General features: G+C 43.2%; 1 protein-coding gene across 1 annotated transcript in view; it reads left to right on the top strand.

The window, feature by feature from the left end:
- The window catches only part of LOC115296544 (olfactory receptor 12D2-like), a 32,784-nt gene that overhangs the window by 510 nt on the left and 25,939 nt on the right, over positions 1-6,335 (top strand). The gene's annotated exons all lie outside the window — the stretch shown is intronic.

Consider the following 6,335-nt stretch of genomic DNA (forward strand, 5'->3'; position numbering starts at 1 on the left):
TTTTTTTTTGCTGGATCATATGATAGTTTCATTTTATTTTTTACAATAGTTTATTGTCAAATTGGTTTCCATATAACACCCAGTGCTTCTCCCCACAAGTGTCCCCCTCCATGACCATTACCCCTCCCCCCTCCCCCTTCTTGTTCAGTCCTCGGAAAGGTTTAATTTATTTTTGAGAGAAAGATTGAGACACAGATCTTGAGCAGGGCAGGGACAGAGAAAGAGAGACAGAAAATGACATATGCTCTAGGCTACATGCTGTGAGCACAGATCCTGATGTGGGCCTTGAACCCACAAGCAGTGGGATCGTGACCTCAGCGGAAGTCAGATGCTTATAGGACTAAGACACCAAGTCACCCCAGGGCTGTTTACCTTTGTGGTCCTTCTAAGTTAACATATTTTAATGTGAGCAATAAAATTATTATGCTGACACAAAACAAAGAGTTGAATATGAACCATAAATAAGAAGATAAGAAATAGTAATTCACAAATGAATTAAGAGGGAATTTTAACCAGTATGTAATGACTTTTTTTTCTCTAAACTGGAGGCAAATAATGGATTAAAACAAATGATTCAAGTACTAATTAACAGGGATAAAATAGACAATGGTTTATCTAAAGTGGTGTGGATTCTCTATCTCCAGAGATTTTTTTAAAAGTCAGGTAGATAACCTGTGAAAGATGATGTTAAACATTGTTGACAGTGGGGACAGAATGGATTTAAAATCTCAGAATCCCTCTCTAGCTAATCAGTTGGTAATTTTTCCATCAGCGTTTGGTTATAGAAAATGATGAGTTTCAAAACACTTTCTATTTTTCCATTTTGTTTTCCTATTTCTATGCTAATTTTCAATGATTATAATGTGATGTAATATGTCATAATACTGGTGAAATATGCAGAGTTCCTCAAAATGTCTTCTTTTCCTTACTTGTCAGCAAAACCAAATGTACTGAGAGCTAACAGTCAACATTGCTGAGGCCTTTCCTGAGAAAATATCGAGAGACACTGGTTCCCTAATTTCTGAGTCGTGGGAGTCGCTGCTGAGCCTTCAGAATGCTGGGGGAATCATATATGACTACTTCGAGATAAAGACAAAGAGAGGTCAAGACTGACTGATCAAATTATCTGGATCCACATTTGTACATACAAACAATGGTTTGTGGTTTGATCTCATCTATTCTTTTTGGTCCCTCAGTTCTACTTTTGTTTATTAAAAAAAGAAAATATGAGTATGTGGAGAAGCCATTTTCTACCCTGAACTGTCTCTGCCCATCCTTTCTATTTACAGAATTGTTTACAAAATCCGCAATGTATCGAGGCCATGAACAAGAGAAGACCACATCATTATCTGGTTGACTATTGGAGCATAACACACTTGCATCCCCAAACACAGAAGCTGAAGACACTTATAGCAGTAAATTGCATTCTTCTAAGGGTCTGAAATTGGGAAGAACACAACAGGGAAGGGTTGGTTCGCCTTGATAATGATCTGCCCCATCGGGGGGCTGACTTAAACATTCTGGCTTGAAAGAGCTGAGCTGACAAAATCTCTGTCTCCCTTGGTCCCCTTTCTCCACGTGGCTATCCTGTGCTTTTGCAGCACAGGACCTGAGGCTTGACCCTGTGCATGGGGCCAACCGATCAGGGCAAAAGCTGCCAGTCATCTCTCCAACAAACCCAAAAACCAATGTTATCATCACCTCTACTATTCTACCTTTGCCAAAACACACACTGGCCTAATAAGCCATAGAAAAGAAATCCCTAACTTTCATGGACATCTTTAATCCATCTGAGTCCAACTCTAATAATTAACAGTGCCCCCACACACAAGCCACACTCACTCTCCCTCCAAACAACCCTTAAATCTCATCCCATTGCAGCATCAGAGTCTCATCTTTTCACCTATACTGGGTCAAGGTACAGATGGGGCTTGTTGGTATAGTTCCTGAAGCTTGGTACCTTTGGATCCAAAGAACTGCAAACTAATGTGTCCAGTTATCTGCCCTAGGTAGACACAGACATAGATTTGAGTATATTATGGAATGTTTCTCAGTCATGAGAAAGAAGGAAATCCTGCCATTTGTGAGAATATGGATGGACCTTGAAGGTATCATGCTAACTAAGTCAATCAGAGAAAGACAAGTATCATATATTTCAATTATACGTGGCATCCAAAACACAAAACAAGAACTGAAATATAAGCTAAAAGAGACTCATAAACACAGAGAACAGACTGGTGGTTGCCAGAGGGCAGGGAGGTGGGTGGATGGGTGCAGCAGAAGAAGGGAATTAGGAGATTCAAACTTAACAACATAAGCCACGTATATCAGAGATTGAAAGTAGAGTACAGGGAATGTAGTCAATAATAATGTAATAAGGTGGCATGGTAACTACACTAATCATGATAAGAGTCCAAAATGTATACAAATGTTGAATCACAATGTGATTCCACACGTGAAAGGAATGAGGTGCATGGAAGTGAACTGAGAGGGAGTAAAATGGTGGCGCCTGGGAATAGAGAGAAGCCATTCCAGGTAGAAACAAAAGGGAGAGAAAGAGGCAGGGGTTGAGAAAGTGCAGCAATGAGTTCACACCAGAGGAAAACTTCTCCAGACCACAGACTAGGGAGGAAGAAGTACTGAGTGCCCCAGATCGTTTTTGAAAACAGCCTGTGGAGCTCTAATTCTGAGGTTTTGGAAGTGTGGGACCTTCTCAGGAGCGGACCTGTGGCACCTGCTCCTCGGGAGGAGGGAGCTGGCCCTGGAGTGCATCGTGTGGCGTGGGGACCACCGAAGACTGCTGAAGGAGAACAGTCCCCCTCCTGGAGTGCTTGAAAAGAGGGCGTGCTGCCTCTCCCAGGACAAAAGACCATTCAAGTGCCAGTAAAATGTCTTTCATCAGCAAGGGAGAGAGGCACCTGCAGAGGGAACATAACTTTTGCTGCTCTTAGTGGTGCTGCACCATAGATCCCTGCACTATTTGGGCATGGGGTAGTTTTTCAGGGAAAAAAAAAAACTTCACGCACTGTGGAGAGCCTCTACTCCAGTGGACAGAGGCAGGTCTGTGTGGTGCAAAGCCCTTTAAAACTAAAATATTGAATCCCATGGGCCCCCCAAAAAACAACATAGGGGAATTGTGGTCCAGGGTGCACTGAGGTCCCTTGCTATTCTGTAAATAATTTTCTGAATATCTGGTTGTTTGTTTTCTAGGTGTATGTGGGGGGGTCGTGTTTGGATATGTGTTATCTTTCCTTTTCTCTTTTTCTTTTCTGGGATGAGGGTTTATTTTGATTGTCCCATTTTCCAGGCCTATTTTAACAAACATAGCAAAGCCTATGTACTAAAAGTTCCAAACACTCACCACTACAAGCAATGAGTACTCTGCAAAGGGCTGGCCAGTGGGGATTAGCAGCCAAAACACAAGAGCAGTTAAACCTCATCTGCCCCATCGACTGAACTGAGAAGGACATTACTCTCATCTGCAAGAGCAGAAGGAGAAAGTACGGACTCCAGAAGGAAGAGAACCTGAAGGATACCTGAGTGAGTGTGTACAAACTGGGGAGATTGGAAAATGGGCCAGCCCAAGATGGGCAGGGGAGTTGGGAGCCCCAGCCCAGCACAGGAAAAGCACGTGGAGCCCGAGAGACAAAGGGAAGAGACAGAGAGACTGAAACTGTCATAGTACTGTCGTTGGGGAAGAGGTAAAGAATGCTTAACTGTGCTTGGAGAGAGAAGCTCACTCCATAGATAACTGCTAGGTAGCCTAAATCCCGAACCCAGGTGGCTCAAGGGAAGGAACAGCTTCCAGCCCTGCGCCATCTTGGCGAGGAGTTGGCGACCACTGCAGCAGCAGCGCCAGGGGCGCTCACTTCGACCCCGGTTTTGGGAGTGGGAGCACGCACCTCATTTCCACGGCGCATCTTGGCCCCAGCATTGGCCGTGTGAAACCTGAATCCCGGGTGCCAACAGGGAAAAAATATTCCCCACCTCTGCGCGATCCCGGCAGGGAGTTGGTGGCGGTGGAGACCTGGGTGCGGGCGCAGGCTGCAGGAGCTCCCAGCTCATTTCCAGCAACTCCCAGTGCTGCCTCTGGCAACAGCTGCTACTCATTCCTGCCCCAGCGCTAACGGGCTCCCCACTGGGGGTTGGGACTGTGAAGGTGCGCACACACTTCACCTCCTGCTGTGCATCTCACCTCAGGCAGGGGCAGCTGAAATCCCAGCCTGAGCCAAGACAAACCCATTCCTCCCGCTAAGAAGCCAGCCACCAAAGCAAAAAACATCTCATCTGTGGTAGCATAAAAAGTGCATGGACTGGAACTTTGAACTGAGGCATGCCTGGAAATACAACTCGGCTCAACCACAGCAAAAGGAGATTGGACTCATTGGAGTGGCCTACAGTTCATAGTTCAGTGGAGCTTGGCTCTGCAGACACCATGGCTGAGCCTCTGAGAGCAGCCTCCGAGACCTACCACATCAAACCACACCTATCCACGAGGGGGAGCTGCTGTTTTGTTGTTGTTGTTGTTTCTGCTTTGTTTATATATTTTTTCTTCATTCTTTTTCTTTTCACCTTTTTCTGTATGTATTTTTTATTATTATTACTTTTTTTAACTTAAAATTTTACTCCTTATTTTCCTTTCTACTTTCTCCCCCCCCCCTTTTTTTTTTACCTTCTTGCAATCCAGATATATTCTCCTATATCTCATTCCTACCTCTCCCCTCAACTGGTCATACACTTTTAGACTGTCCACTCTCTTTTGTTGTCTCTGACCTCCTTTATTTTTTTTCGTTTTTTTTTCTTTTTCTTTTCTTCTCCTCTTTTAGTCTCTTTCCTCCCCACTCTCTTTATTTTCTTTCCCCCTTTTAATGTGCTTGTTTGTTTGATTTGTCTGTGTGTTTGTGTCTTACTATTCCCTCTGTGTTTGTCTGTCTGTTTTCCTCCTTATGACTACACAAAGAAACAAGCCAAAGTGCATGACAGCGAGTCCCAAATATTGCTGAGTAGGGAAATAAAATATCAAAGGCACAAGAGAAACTGAGAGACACAATTAAAAGAATATTTCCTGAAATGACAGGCCCTGGACAGTCAATAAGCCTCCTTTAACAGAGAAATATTAACAGGTGCTGAGTGCTCAACGAACTTTCTAAAGGTGACAAGAGACAGAAAACTAGCAAAAATGACAAAACGAAGGAACTCTCCCCTGAAGAACCTCCAAGAGGAAGTCACAGCCACAGAACTGCTCAAGGAAGACCTAGACAACATACCGGATCAAGAATTTAAAAAATTGTCATAAAATTAATTGCTGGGGTTGAGAAAAGCATCAAAGAATCAACTGAGACAATGACTACGCACTTTGATGAGTTAAAAAAGGCTATAGGTGAGGTGAATAACAAACTGGAGGCAGCCACCTCAAGTATTGACGAGGCAGAGAGACGAATAGGTGAATTAGAAGATATAGTTCTAGCAAAAGAGGAAGGTGAAATAAAGAGAAATTAATCCAGGCACAGGAAAGGAGATTTCGAGACCTGAGTGATACAATCAAGAGGAACAACATCCGTATCATAGGAATTCCTGAAGAGGAAGACAGTGAGAAAGGGCCAGAAGGGATACTAGACCAAATTATAACTGAGAATTTCCCAAATCTAGGAAAATAAATAGATATTCAAATTCAAGAGTCACAAAGAACCCCCTTAAGACGTAACTTGAATCGGCCTTCTGCAAGACATATCATAGTGAAACTGGCAAAATATAAAGATAAAGAGAGAATTCTGAAAGCAGCTAGGGAGAAATGGGCCCTCACATACAAAGGGAAATCTATCAGAGTGGTTACAGACCTATCGAGTGAAACTTGGCAGGCCAGGAAGGAATGGCAGGAAATCTTCAATGTAATGAACAGAAAAAACATGAAGCCAAGAATCCGTTATCCAGCAAGCCTGTCATTCAAAATAGAAAGAGAGAAAGAAGTGTTCCCAAATAAACAAAAATTGAGAGAAGTCATGACCACCAACCCAGCCCTACAGGAAATCCTAAGAGGGACTCTATAAGGGAAATGTTGCAAAGAATACAAAGTGCCAGAGACACCACCATAAACATGAATTCTAGGGAGAACACAATGACTCTAAACCCACATTTCTCAATAATAACACTGAATGTAAATGGACTGAATGCTCCAACCAAACGACACAGGGTAGCAGAATGGATAAAAGAACAAAACCCATCTATTTGTTGTCTACAAGTGACTCATTTTCGACTGGAAGACACCTTCAGGTTGAAAGTTAAGGGATGGAGAAATATCTATCAGGCGACTGGAAGCCAAAAGAAAGCTGGAGTAG

This window comes from Suricata suricatta, chromosome 7 (assembly GCF_006229205.1).
Source record: "Suricata suricatta isolate VVHF042 chromosome 7, meerkat_22Aug2017_6uvM2_HiC, whole genome shotgun sequence".
Classification (NCBI taxonomy): domain Eukaryota; kingdom Metazoa; phylum Chordata; class Mammalia; order Carnivora; family Herpestidae; genus Suricata; species Suricata suricatta.